Here is a 15676-nt window from a genome sequence, read left to right as displayed (position 1 = left end):
ATGTAATCAAAGTAGAGACAGAGAAGTGTGGAAATCATCTGCTCCACAGGTAGTGGGAGGGTGTGGGGTGGTGGTATACTAGGGTTTTTGGGGGTGGAGAATGGGCACTGGTGAAGGTACGGGTGTTTCATTGTATGACCGAGACTTAAACCCAAACGCTTTGTAACTGCTCTCACCGTGATTCAATAGGTAAAATTATAAAAAATGAAAAAAAAATTGACTGAAGAATGTTTAATTTCTTTTCTTCAAATCCCATGTCAAAAATATATATATAAACATATATATTTGTTTTATTTTGTTTTGCAAGGAAGAACTCTTAAGTGGTGCTCAGGAAACTTGGTGGTAATCTTGGTTAATATTGACCAACCAGGTCAATGATTCAATTCAAGGGCTCTAGACTATAAGGATACTTATAACTTTCAGTGCTGATGACCACTAAGGTCACCTGCAGGTGCTTAGGGACTCTAAAATACACAGTGATGCTCAGGAGTGTCATGTGGCAAAAGAGATTAAACCAGCTTGGGTACATACAAACAATGTGCCTATTCCCTGTATTATCTCTCAAAAATATGCTGATGATACTTTGCCTTATATAAAATTTTCCAGAGCTTGAAATTTTTATACTTTGTATTATACCCTTTTCACTGCAGATAATGGAGCATGACAAAATTTTAATATCATTTTCTGTTCTAAGTATAAAACTAAGAGGGTAAGTACCTGGATGTTACTTGATTTCAATTACTTTTTATATTAAATCTGCTGTAAATGTACATTATTAGCTTGTGTAAAGTAACATGTAATCCAAAGATTTCCTTCTCAGACTTTACCTCTTTGCTTTCCTACCTCCTTGCTTCAAATGCAATAAATAACATTTTATATCTTTCCAGAAATACCTAATTACATATTTGATTGTGCATTTATTTCTATAATATATGTAATTTTTGTGATATTTATTTAATGTGTTTCATATTGTTTTCCAAGTAAGAATGCTTTTATTTTGACATTAATATATTCATTATTGCACAATATTCCAATGAAATACCTACCCTTTTATTATTTTTTATTAAGAGAATTAAGATAAATTTTTCATTATTTTTCTATTAAAATTATTCTGCAATACAAACATGATACCAGGAGGCCACAGAACTCTGCCTGACATACTTATCATGAGATAGCTCCCTCCCACTGACACACATGCACCTTCTCAGGAAATAAACCCACCTCTACGCTCTGAGATCCCCAAAGAATACAGTGACCAGGACCTCTACCAAAGTCCTTAAATCTAGGGAAATAGCTGCAGTTTCAGAAAAAATGAAGCAGAAGCACCCATCCTCTTTGACAGACAATTGAAAAAGCCCTGGAATGACCTCAATCACAAGGAATATTTCTCCTTCCAACATGAGAATTTCAAGGTCTCGGTGATTTGGCTGTTTACTGAATTGAAGAAACAAAACAATGAAGCTAATAAGAAAAAGGAAAGCATGCAAATATTCAATCAGAAATCATCAATCTAAAGATGTAGTAGAAGAACTAAAAACACTAAGAGGATATAAGCAATAAATGGCAGAAAGCAGGGCAAGGGTGGGGGTATGCAGGAAAAATAAATTAGGAAAAATTAAGAAAGTGTCAACGATTTATAGGACAGTCTGAGGATAAACAACATCGGGAAAAGAAAGAGTTCTTGGGGAAGAGGTTTCTGTGAAAAAATTCTCAAATATTTTGATAATATATAAGCAAAATTTTTCAAATATAGCCAAAAATTTTCCCATTCTGAAGATCAACATAGACTCCCAGATGCAGAATGATCACCAAACACAATAAGTTTAAAATCAAACAGAAAATAAAAAAACAATACACATAGTAATTATAAAGGTAAGAGCCAAAGATACAGAGCAGAAAGAGAAAATTTAAAAATTGCCTATAAGGAAGCCCCCATAAAAATCATAATATTTAAAATAAAACCCTAAAGCCTAAAATGAAGTGATATTATATACCCAATACACTGAATAAAATAGGCATCAAAACATGATTGCCCTTTGTGAGATATTAAAAAAAACCGTAATATGAGTCTAATACCCAAGGACAGTAGAAACAAGGGTCAGGATAATTGATCCATGATTGGAAGCCTGCCTCATGTACTGAGAAAGAAGACAGGTGGGATAGAGAAGGGACCACTATGACAGAGATTATTGGAAATGATCACTCTAGATAAGAACTGTGTGCTGAAAGTAGGTAAAGGAACAAATAGGACAACCTCTCAGTATCTGTATTGCAAACCTTAAGACAGGGAGGAGAGAGAGAGAGAGAGAAGAGAAGAAGAAAGAGAAAGAGAAAGAGAAAGAGAAAGAGAAAAGTACCTGCCATAGAGATAGGTTGAGGGTGGAAGGAAAGGAAACTGGGGACATTGGTGGTAGGAAATCTGTACTGGTGGATGGGTGTTGGAACATTGTATGACTGAAGCCCAACCATGAACATTTTATAACTGTGTATCTCACAGTGATTCGAAAGGAAGGAAGGAAGGAAGGAAGGAAGGAAGGAAGGAAGGAAGGAAGGAAGGAAGGGAGGGAACATTGGTGGTGGGAAATGTACACTGGTGAAGGCACAAGTGTTGGAACATTATATGACTTAAATCCAATCATGAGACTGTGATTCAAAAAAAATTTTTTTTAAAAATCATGAATGCTTCATCCAGCTAGACTTCCGTTTAAATTCGATGATACAATCCACTGTCGGAAGCTTGCCATAAGTAGAAGGGGGCAGTTAGTATACAGAGGGGACCACCATGAGAATGACAAACAGCTAAAGTTACTTTATCACTAAAAAATGTCACTATGGTCTCACATTAAATGAGAAATCGACTACATAAACATTCAGAACCCATCCAAAAGGATGGCATTAAATTATTTTATTTCAATAATTTGATTAACTTTTTTATTTGAAACTTTTTAAAATCAATGTGAGCTGCACAGTTACAAAGTCATTCATGATTGAGTTTCAGTCAGAGGATGTTCTAATACCCATCCCTTCATCAGTGCACATTTTCTACCACCACTATCCCCACTTTCTTTCCTGCCTCCACCCTCATGTCCCACCATGCCCCAGCCTGTCTCCATGTCAGGCACTTTTCTTCTTTTTCTCTCTCATTCTTTTAATCTGGGTGTATGGTTTACAATACAGGTACCAACAGGTTATTGTGTATTTTCCTTTATCTACTTTCAGCACTCAATTCTTATTGCAGAGTGGTCATTTTCAATTATCATTGTCATAGTGGTCCCTTCTCTATCCTAACTGCCCCCTTCTACTTGTGTCAAGCTTCCGACAGTGGACCAGCCCTCCAGATTTTGTTTCTACTGTGTTTAGAATTAGTCTCATTTTATGGTTTTTGCTTTTTTAATCCCAAAAATGAGTACAGTCATTCTATGTTTGTCCCTCTTCTGTCAATAGATTGAATTCAGCAATTAAAAGGCACAGAATAGCTGAATGAATCTGAAACTGAACCCAAGTTTCTGTTGCATACAAGGTACTTAATGAAGAGTCTTTATAAAGATAGATTCAGACCACAACACCCTAAAGGAGAGAGAGAGTAAAAGGGAATGTGCCTGCCACAGAGGTGGGGGGGAGGGGGAGTGAAGGGAGGGGAGCGATACTGGGAACATGGGAACATTGGTGTTGGAAAATGGGCACTGGTAGAGGATGGGTACTCAATCATTGTATGACTGAAACGTAAGCACGAAAGTTTGTAAGTCTGTAACTGTACCCCATGGTGTCATTGTCACTGTCCTCCCGTTGTTCATAGATTTGCTCGAGTGGGCCCAATAACGTCTTCATTGTGACAATTGTTACTGTGTTTGGCATATCGAATATATCACAGGTAGCTTGCCAGGCTTTGCTGTGCGGGCAAGATACTCTTGGTAGCTTGCCGGGCTCTGCAAGAAGAGCGGAGGAATTGAACTCAGGTCGGCCATGTTGGCCGCTTGCAAGGCAAACGCCCTACCCGCTGTGCTATTCCTCCAGCACTGGTGATTCATTAAAAAAAAAAAAAAAGACAGATTCAGAGTTAAAGACTGAAAAATAATCTAGCAAACAGACAACAGACTGAAAATGGTGGTGACAACCATACTTGTATCAGTTAAAATAGACAGCAACCTAATAAAGCAATAAAACACATGGAAGAACACTATATTTGAAAATGTGTGTGGCATAAAAGGAATCTTCTATCTATTGCTAGTAGGTTTATTACTTGTTTCAGTCTCTTTGAAAGTTGGTTTTAAAACTTCTCAAAAAAATGAGTAGAGTTTTCACTGACTCTGCAATTCAACTATTGAGCAACTACCTCCAAGACTACAAAAACTTTCCTATAAAAAGACCCAGTATATCTTTGTTTATACAGTCTTATACAGTCTTATTTATAATAGCCCAAATCTAGAAACAACCTGAGTACCCACCAACAGATAAATTGGTAAAGAAATTATGGCATACACATACAATAAAATACTGCTGACCTATGAGAAAAATCAGGATCCCTTTACCATTATCTTGAGGTTTCCTCCCCATTATTCCCCACCTAGTACCTTTAGATTAAAGTTATATTGACCTTATCTAAGAGTTGTTTCCATTGGGGATTATCTAAACTCTCGCTTTTCTTCTTTATACTCCACAAATTAGTGAGATCACCTCGTGACTGTCAGTTTCTTTTTAATTCAGTTCATTTATAATGACTCCCTCCAATTCCATCCAAGTTACAGTGGGGAATAATGGGGAGGAAACCTCAAGATAATGGTAAAGGGATCCTGATATTCCATTGGGGAACATGATGTAGAAATAAAACATGTATCCTTTGTGTTATGTTGCTTTATATTCCACAAATGAGTGCAGTCATTCTATGTCTATCTCTCTTTCTGACTCATTTCACTTAACATGGTACTCTCCATGTCAATTCACTTATATGTAAATTTAATGACTTCATCTCTCCTAACAGATGCATAGTATTCCATTGTGCAGATGTACCAGACTTTCTTTAACCAGTCATCTGTTCTCGGGCACTTGGGTTTTTTCCAGATTCTGGCTAGTGTATATAGTGCTGAAATAGACATACAAGTGCAGGGGGGAAAGGTTGTTCACCCAATACTCATCTGATAAGGGGTTAATGTCAAGGATACACAAGGTGCTCTGCGCTGTTCTCTTCCAAGAGCTGGGTTTTATAGTCTTTGGGTCTTGGCTGTTGATGGGATTACATGACGCCAGGGGGGCAGGTGGTGGGTGTGATCCCTGTCTACTGGAAGATGGAAGATCTGGGTGGAGGATGCTCAGCCCTGATTTTAGCCTGGCTGTCCTCGCCGGGCCCCCTTGCAGGGTGGTGAGTTGAATTTCCCTCCCCGCCCTGAGCAAAGCTCCAGCAGCCAAAAACCTCCAGAACCAGCCACAACCATGCTGAGACAACTCTCCACACTAGTGAAGGTACCGGCAAAGGAACAAAGGCATTCGGGTCCTGGGGCTGAGATCTCCAAGCCTGCTTGGATCAGGGCTGAGCATCCTCCACCCAGATCCTCCATCTTCCAGTAGTCAGGGGTCACACCCACCACCTGACCCCCTGGCGCCATGTAATCCCATCAATGTCCAAGACTCAGAGTCTATAAAACTGAGCTTCTGGAAGCATGCGGCCGCAAATGCGGCCGCTCAACATCTCATTATCTCATTCTTACTTTGGACAACCTGGCAGGCTACCGAATGTAACGTGCCCACATGGCAGAGTCTGGCAAACTCCCCGTGACGTACCCAATATGCCAAATACCAGTAACAATGATAGGTCTCATTCTCCTAACCCTGAAAGAGCCTTGAATATGGCACTTTTTAAAATCTCAGGGCTAGGACGAAGGAGACGTTACTGGGGCCTGCTCAAGGCAATCGACAAACAACAGGATGATTGTGATTGTGATACAAGGAGCTGGTAGTACTCTACAAGAAAAAAAAAACATCCAATCTCATCAGAAAATGGGGTGATGAAATGAATACAAATTTTATCAAAGAAGAAATCCAAATGGCCAAAAGGCACATGAAAGAAAATGCTCTTCATCACTAATCATCAGGGAGATGCAGATCAAAACAACTATGAGATACCATCTCACACCACAGAGATCGGAACACATCCAAAAGAACAAAAGCAACTGGTGTTGGTGTGAATGTGGGGAGAAGGGGACTCTCCTTCACTGCTGGTGGGAATGTCGACTGGTTCAGCCCTTTTGGAAAACAGTATGGATGTTTCTCAAAAAATTAGAAACTGAGTGCCCATTTGATCCAGCAATACCACTTCTGGGAATATATCCTGGAGATGCTTCTGCAGTTTTCTAACCATTACAAATTAAATAAATGCATGCCTGAATTAAACATTTTAGAATCCAAAACTTTTTATTTTCTACACAACACTATGTTCCTAAAATATGATTTTCTTGTTTTGAACTTCATCCTGTTGAGACGCTACATTTTTTATTGTCCCAAGGGATTCAAGAAAGGTCGAGTACCCTTGAGGAAGCAAAGAAAGGGCAATAGTGATCTCAGGAATATGTTTGGAAAATAAAGTTGCCAGCCCTTTAGTTGGTCCCAGGGACATAAGAGATACAGCTGGGAATAGTTCTAAACAGATGTGGGAGCCTGACTGTCTATGAAATGTTCTCATTGAGAAGTAGATAGCAGTAACCTAACTTCATGTCCAGTCTTTTATAGGTCATCCAGAATAGGGAGAAGAGCTTTCTTTGTTCCTTTTCTAGTCCTTTGAAAACAGATACAGAGTTCCTCAGCTATCCAAGGGCATGCATGCAGCATAAGTGACAATCAGAACTGAAGCAGGCAGATCTTACTGGGTACAGGTAAGGTTGCCATCAAGAGCCGCATAAACCAGGGCTCTCTCTTCAGCTTCAAATGCTCAATTGCAGATTTCAGTTGATTTTGTAGGAATACCTTCTTATATTTATCTATTCACATACATCAGTCCCTTGTTTTCCTAGGTTTTATTTCCCCCCTTTTTATATCATAAAATAAGGAATATTAGAGAGCACATAAAGAGAAAATTTTCAAGGTTTTTATTTTCCATTTCTGTTCCTAAAGTTTTCTGTGTTCGGAAACCCAAACTCTAAATTTGACAAGACAGATACCTCCTTGATTTTCTGATAATTAACTCAGGAAAGACTTGCTTCAGTAGAACATTCATGAGGCAGAGGACATTGCTAATTTTGGACAATTCTATAGTTGCCGAGGAGTGCTTAATCCAAAAGGGGGTTTCCATTCCTGGAATAGTCCATCAAAAGAGTTAAGCAGAAGTTCTGGCAAGGAGACTGGGGGATTGTTGTGGGTTCTGTAGTGTCTTCCATCGTCAAGCTATGATGTCATCTCTTCTTCCCCACAATTAGATAAATTTTAGGGGAAGAGCACCATGTCCTTCTGTCATCTGCCCTCCTCCTCCTCCACATACTATATTTTGTCATGAGGTGAAGTTTCTAGTGAAAATGGTTTTAGTAGAAAAATTGAATGGGTATTTAGTCCAAGTAAAAAATATAAGAATAATAAGCTTTATAAAGTTCTTACGTTAATTCGCTATACTCATAAAAATAACTTAACTGTTACATGCATTATCCTATTCATGTAAAAAATAAGCAATTCCTGACCTAAAGGAGTTTTCTAATTAAACTGAGAAATCCAAATGTCAATAGATACTAAAATACAACTGAATTATTAAGTATTTTAAAAAGAGTCCAGCAATAACTTATCTAGAAACATCAGAAGGAAAACATATCTGCATTTCCAAACTGAAAAGGAAGAAACAGCGAGAAAAGAAGGAACATATGCAAGCAAATGGATATTATGTGCAAAGTCATAGAGTAGAGAAAAAGAGAACAGCAATTCCAAGTGATGGTTGATATTCTGCCAACCTGTTTTATCTAAATAAAAATATTATAGTTTTTAAATATTAAAAATTTAAAAGAAAATTAGTAGTTCATGGAACTAGAAAGCTATGGGAAATTTAAACTGTGATGTCTATATTTCTATTGCAATTCAGTCATATTTTTATTTTGCTACTATATATTTGCAGAATTATTCATTATATACCCATATTAGTATTTATGTACATATATTTTATTAGACATTAAGTGACTACAACAGAGAGCACACGGTACACAAAGTCTAAAATATACTATGTCTAAATTTTAACACACAAAAATTATTGATACCTGTATAGAATCATGAAGGAAATAATTTGCTAAATAAGTGGTTAAAAGTTTAGCATTTGGTAGAAATTAAGAAAATTTGACGATTAGAAAACAAAATATGAGACAGAAATATTATATATTTATAATACATTCTTCCTGAAGACCCAAGTGTTGCCTTATTATATAAACTTTTTCTGACTGTAGTTTGGAGTGAAAGTCCTACCCTTTATTTAGTAAACAAATCATTCGACCTCCATAAACTTAAGTCCAACATTGACAATTTAGGATAGATAATAATAGCACAGCTCCTCGTGGCATGTTCAATATGCCAAAAACAGTAAAAAGAAGTCTCACAATGGAGATGTTAATGGTGCCCACTCGAGCAAATCGAGGAACAACAGAAGGACAGTTCTACAGTGCAATAACAGTATAAAAAACAGACAGTTGTGAGAATATATATGTGTGTGTGCATTTACAAGCTTCATACATAAAATAAAAGCAATATTTAAATCTTACATAATTATACTACAATATTATTGTCCACATAGATTTCTTTTTTTTTGTTTGTTTCATTTTTTTTTAATTTATTTATTTATTGAATCACTGTGGGAAAGGTTACAAAGCTTTCAGGTTTAGGTCTCAGTCATGCAAATATCAAACACATTTCCCTTTACCAATACTTATTTTTTACCATGAAGAACCCCAATAAGACCCCACCCTCCACCCCTCCCAGTCCCTGTGAGGCAGATGAATTCTAGTTAACACTCTATCTGCTTTGATTAGATTCATTGTTTCATTAAAAGATTCACCACTATTATTTAGAGTTTACCCCCCCACCAAATCAGACATGCTGAAAAAGCATTGTGAAGTGATTTGCTTTCTACGGCTGGGTTCAAGAATTAAATGTTGGTTTTGGATTTCTGCTATTTTACTTATTGACCCTGGAAGTATTTCTAGTGAAAGTCAGATAGTTAAGAAATTGGTTTCTGTGCTCTGGAGTCGTGGCCGTGCTGGAGAGCCGCTAGTGGGGGGCAACTGGTGGCCTCGGTAGAGCATGAAGGGCGGACCGAAACGCCCCCCTTCCCATGAGGTTTTAGTCGCCCCTACAGCCCCGGCTCATACCTGCTGTCCACAAGGCTCCCATGAGGCCGCCATCCTTCTTTCCAGAGAAGAGAGGGCGAATGGAGCAACACCCTTTCCCCTCCGGGCAGACATGATGGTCTGGATTAAAGCATAGTCCGTTCACTTTTCTGCTCCAAGCTGCTGGGTTCTGCATTAAGTCCTTGTGTTTCTGGGGCTGTGGCCGTGCTCCAAACTTAACTCCCATCTGGGACTTCCCGATGATCTCAGCTCTTTTTGGAACCTGTTTTTTTCTTTTTCTCCGGGAGCTGTGGATCCCGCCCTCCACGTGGCCCTTCTCTTCAGCTGTATGCTGTAAAAATGGCCCTGGGGGGCGGGCTGTGGGCGTGACTTCCGGAATCAGAGGTTACCTGGGAGCTGTAGTCCCGGCAGATTTGAGAAAAAGTCCTAGTTCCCGCATACTCGAGCTGTGCTTGTAGAGGCTTCTGGTCACCGGGGTTCCATCTGGGGGAGGCGGGATGCGGTACCTACCCCATCTGGGACTTCCCGATGATCTCGGCTCTTTTTGGAACCTCTTTTTTTCTTTTTCTCCGGGAGCTGGTCCACATAGATTTCTATATCTTATTTAATATTCAGTGCATATTTTTATTGCTAGATATCAGTCTGGTTTTTAAGTGAGGGGGAGCAGAGGGATGAGGTCACAACCAGCCATGTTCAGGGCCTACTCCTGACTTCGTTCATAGGAATCCTCTTGGTGGCACTTAGGGGATCATATATGCTGCTGAGGTTCAAACCCAGGTCGGCTACATGCAAGACAAATATCTTAACTTCTATACTATCACTATGGCCCCTGCAACACACACACACACACACACACACACACACACACACACACACACACCACATTCCTTGTTCACCATCATTATTCTCTTGATTTTTGGTTGGTTTGAATACTTATTGACTCCTTTGATCAATTAAATCTTTGTGCCCTGTATTGTGTGAAAAGGGAAATTGGGGAAAAATGTTCCCCCCCCCCATGATTTATATGATCGCTTTACAAACCATCAAATTAATTGCTAATTATTTGTTGATTACTATAAATATAAGCTTATATTTTAACTTTTATATTTTACTGCTTAGAACTCCATATTTAAAATTAAATGGCTTAATATTATTTATTCTAAAAATTTGCTCTTTGTATCCTTTTCCTTCATTTATCATTAGATTGTCAAATGTGAAGTTGAGGAGCTGAAGTGATAGTACAGTGGGTATGTTATTTGCCTTGAATGTGGCTGACCCAGGTTTGATTCCCAGCATCCCATTTAGTCCCTCTGAGCACCACCAGAAGTAATTCCTGAGTACTTGAGTCAGAAGTAACCCTTGTGCATTGCCGGGTGTGACCCAAAAAGAAAAAAAAAAGTGAAGTTGAATGAGGCATCTTGTACATAGCTTGTACTCAAATTTAACTTTAAATTGCAAATAGGAGTCAACAAATTGTATTTAAAGATAAAAACAGATGCAAGCTTCCATGTCAAGCATGAAAATAAATCTTGTTTCTTACTGATTTCCAAAAAAAAAGTCATCCCGCCCAAATAACCATAATGTAAAATAACAATACTATTTGCATTTGCATGAAATTTATAAATTAAAATATATTGGAGATTTAAAAGAAAGTATTCTAAAACAAAAATGTTTTAAACTATTGTCAGTTTTAAAACATTGTAGACAGGAAACTGTTAACTCAAAGTTTCTTTTACATATGTTTAAGAATATAAATATTTAATAAATAATTATGTATATATTTGTATTGTTTGTATTTTAATTGATGTTAATTTCTCTTCATTTTAACATGCAGTATATTTTTAAATCATTATTTTTTAATTTGAACTTGGTGATAAACATCATATTCATGTTTTGTAACTATTTTGATTTCAAGTACTTAGTCATATCACTTATATGCTTTTCCCTTTATTTTTCTTAATTTTTTTTATTATGGCAGTTTTTAGCACAGCGGGTAGAGCATTTGTCTTGCAAGCGGCCAACATGGCCGACCCGAGTTCGATTCCTCCACCCCTCTCGGAGAGCCCGGCAAGCTACCGAGAGTATTCGATATGCCAGACACAGTAACAACAAAGTCTCCAATGGAGACGTTACTGGGCCCGCTCGAGCAAATCGACGATCAACGGGAGGGCCTTTACCTTTACCTTTACCTTTTGTCCTACTAAATTTTTAAGTATATAATCTAGAATTTTAACTACAGAAATAATGTTATACAGCAGACCTTTAGAACTCATTCTTCATGCAAAACTGAAATGATGCACTTTGAAAAGAACTCCACATTTCTTTCTGACTATATACCCTGTTAACCACTATTCACTATGCTGCTTTATTAGGTTATCTCAGTTAATTCTGTAAGTGGGAGCTCAATATATTTATCTCATTTGTCTGACTTATTTCATAATGTCCTCTAGATTCATCCTTGTTCTCACAGATGGCAGTTTTATTTTTCTAAGTCTGAATATTTGTATATGTATTTAAATCTAGTACATATAGAATTTTTATATGTACATTTTCCTTATCCACTTATCTAGTGAGGGGCATTTAATTTTTATATATTGTGGCTATTATTAATAATTTTTCAATGAACATGACAATACTGATATCTCTTTGAAATCTTGGATTTAACTTCCTTGATTATGTATCTAATGTGACATAATTGAATCTTGTATTTTTAATTTTTTAAGGAATCAACATACAATATTTCTTTGCAGCTGCACTACTTAATATCCTATAAAGAGAGTACAATGGTTTTAATTGCTTCACATTCATCCTACATCTGTTACCTTTTTTAAAATAATAATTCTACAGGTTTATTATATCTCACTGTGAAATTAAGATGCTTTAGGGGATGAAGAGCTAGTACAGAGGGTAGGGCACTTGCTTTGCATATGGCTGACCAGGTTTCTATCTCTGGCCTCCCGTATGGTCCCATAAGTACTGCCAAGGGTGATTCATGGGTGCAGAGCCAATAGTAACTTCTGAGCACCACTGAGTGAGGCCTGCTCCCCACCAAAAAAAGGAAATATGACTTAATTTGTATTTTTTGATAATTTGGGAGATTAAACAAATTTTCATATATCTGTTGACCATTTGTGTAGGTCTTTGGGGAAAGAGATATTCTATTCCAATTATATAATATGTCTGTTTCATTGCCTTCTTTATGAATTATATAGACTTAGAAAACCTGGACTGTAAGAATACTTGTATCTCTAATATTTTTAAAAATGTTTAGTTTGTATTTATTTTGGGTTTTTAATTCTCAAAATCATATAATACATGTGCCAGCAAGTTATCTTTAGCTATGACATTTGCATTTCTGTAAATGATAAACGTTTTTTTCACATTCAACTAAAAATTAATTTTAGCATTTAAATTGTTGTTAATTCGGAATTTACTTTTATATCATAAACTGTAGTATTTAACTGAGATATTTGCATTTCCCCACAGCTTATTAAATATTTCTCATGTATACACAGCTCCCAAAATGCCATTACGTTTGAATTGATGTGTTAAATACAAATCTACTCTACTTAAAGCATGCTTGACAAGATTATAAATATTTTCATATTACAAAGAATATAGAATAATAAAATATTAAATAACATTTAAAACATTCCAACTACCTTGAAATATTTTATACACACTTAAGAGGTCTTATATACACTTCTTCCTATATTCTTCTAATGTCTTGGCAAGCACTTGTATTTCATTTTGCATACATAGGAAAGCCTTACTGAATTTTTTCTGGTTTACAATAGTTTATAAAATTTTTTATTCCAGTTTCACACCTCTGTATGTATAATCCTGTTCAAACCCACCACTGAAATTCTAGTTCCATTCTCCAAAAAAAAAAAATACAGAGGCCAATATACACCTGAAAAAAAAAAACCTCATCTTCACTTATTATTAGGGAATAAAAATCAAAATCACTATGGGATAACACCTCACATCTGTGAGAATAACCTATATAAAAACCATAGCAATAATATCCGCTTGTTTGAGGTGAGAAAAAATAAACTTTTGCTCACTACGTGTGGAAATTTAAACAGACTCAGATTCTAAGAAAAACAGTATAAAAATCATTAAAAAACTCAAGGTAGAAATACTGTGTGACCCATAGTATTTCATATTATTTAACAACTCCTAGATTTTTATCTCAAGAATATGATATACCATACCTTTTACTTATATTAGAATTACTTTATCCAGTCACAAACAGAAAATTTCAATTTTGATATAACATTAAGAGGATTTTTATAATCTGATATAAATTTTTATCTATGTTTTACTACTGTATTCATAATCACAAAGTGACAGTTGGTTTGTTAATGATTATTATGCATGTCATAGAGTTTTGATTTTTTTTTCCACTTTTTTTCTTTGCTTTTCGAGTCACACCCAGTGATGCTCAGGGGTTACTCATGGCTCATGCACTCAGGAATTACTCCTGGTGATGCTCAGAGGACCATATGAGATGCTAGGAATCAAACCCAGGTCAGCCTCCTACAAGGCAAGCGCCCTACCCGCTGTGCTATTGCTCCAGTCCCAAGTTTTGGTTTTCTAATATGTGTTATAGCACATTTCTCGATAAGATTTTTTGGTAAAATTTTTATATTTTATTGATAATATGAAGCTCAATTTTGGCTAATTTTTGGTATATAGGTAAATATTGTATACACATGCCTATATTTCATGTATTAATGCAAATATATAAGCAATTCAAACTCACTTAGCCATTTAATTTCAATAACATTTTAAGAGTAACAATAATTACACATTTCCATTTCAATATTCTGACATTATTTTTCAGTAAATTGCAGTGACCAAAACTAATGCTGATATTAAACCCCAATAATATCAATAAATGAACTTCAATATTATATAAAAAATGTTTTACATATTGATATATGTACACTTGTAATGGACAAGTGAACATTACATAGTATTAAAATGATCAATTTGTTTTAAAAATCACATTTATCACACATTTATTGATGTAATAGTATTCTTATAATTTTTAGTTTCATTATATTTCTAAAGTTATTTAAAATTTTTTATTCCTAATATATATTTTTACTTCTTTTTCAGATTTTTCAACAATTTGTTTGCATTAATTTTTTAAAAATTTACCAGTCTTACAATTTTTAAACTAATATTTAAATTTAAACTTCTGTGTTTATTGCATTTTCATTTGATTTGTAAACAAAGCTAATTTTCATCATTTCCTTTTCCCAAGATTTATTATCTTCACTTTGTTACTGTTGTTGTTTCAAGGTCTGGAAATCACACAACACTTCATCATGGTGCTTGCTACAGCTATTACACTTTAGTTGCTGTGTTTGCACATGTAGTATAGTGCTCAAAAACTTTCTGATTAAAGTACTTGCTAGGAGGTAGCTGTGGTTCTCACATAACTACATATCAGAGGCATTATCCCCTAGTACATGCTTGCATATCAGTGGGTAGGGCGTTTGCCTTATATGAGGCCGACCTGGTGGACTTGGGTTTGATTCCTCCACCCCTCTAGGAGAGCCCAGCAAGCACTGAGAGTATCTCACCCGCATGGCAAAGCTTGGCAAGCTAACCGTGATGTATTTGATATGCCAAACACAGTAACAAGTCCCACAATGGAGACGTTACTGGGTCCGCTCAAGCAAATTGATGAACAATGGGAGGACAGTGCTACAGTGCTACCTGCTGGGGATCAAAAGTTTAGTTGTAATGCTTGCACACAGACTCTGTGCTGGATGGTGAATTTATTTACTTTGAGTTAGCAAAATTTAATGTTTTTATGCCAGTATTGATGAATAATAACACATACACAAGACTTGCATAATATTATTAAGCAATGTGACCCCATTAAAAATTTAAGAATAATCAAGTATAGTTAATCACAATTAGGTCACCATACAGAACATATATATTATTTATGAGGACGGGGCATATGAGCAACAGGGTCACATTATACAGCCTATAAAACTTTTCTAAGCAACAAAGATAAAATGAAGTAGACTAAAAGAGAGGAAAAATATATTGGGTGCTATATAAAATTATGAAAATATTATGTAAAAGAAAGTACTAAGAAGATAAGACAAATTAGTGAAAAACACTTTTTTGAACTAAAGCATTGTATACACAACAAAATTAATAATATAGTCCAGATATCTTATTTGAATGTTTTCTTTTGAATATTCACTCTCTTATATTTTAAAATATATTTTTATGTAATTTTTTTCCCTTTGGTAAATTTATTCTAGAGAAAGAAGTAGCTGGACTATCCAAGGAACACTTTCTTTAAGGTTATTCTCAGATCATAATTTTGAAACCCTGTGGAT

Source organism: Sorex fumeus, unplaced genomic scaffold (genome assembly GCF_029834395.1).
Source record: "Sorex fumeus unplaced genomic scaffold, SorFum_2.1 ptg000030l, whole genome shotgun sequence".
Lineage (NCBI taxonomy): Eukaryota > Metazoa > Chordata > Mammalia > Eulipotyphla > Soricidae > Sorex > Sorex fumeus.
The sequence above is the reverse complement of the archived record's forward strand: the minus strand, read 5'-3'. Positions refer to the sequence as shown.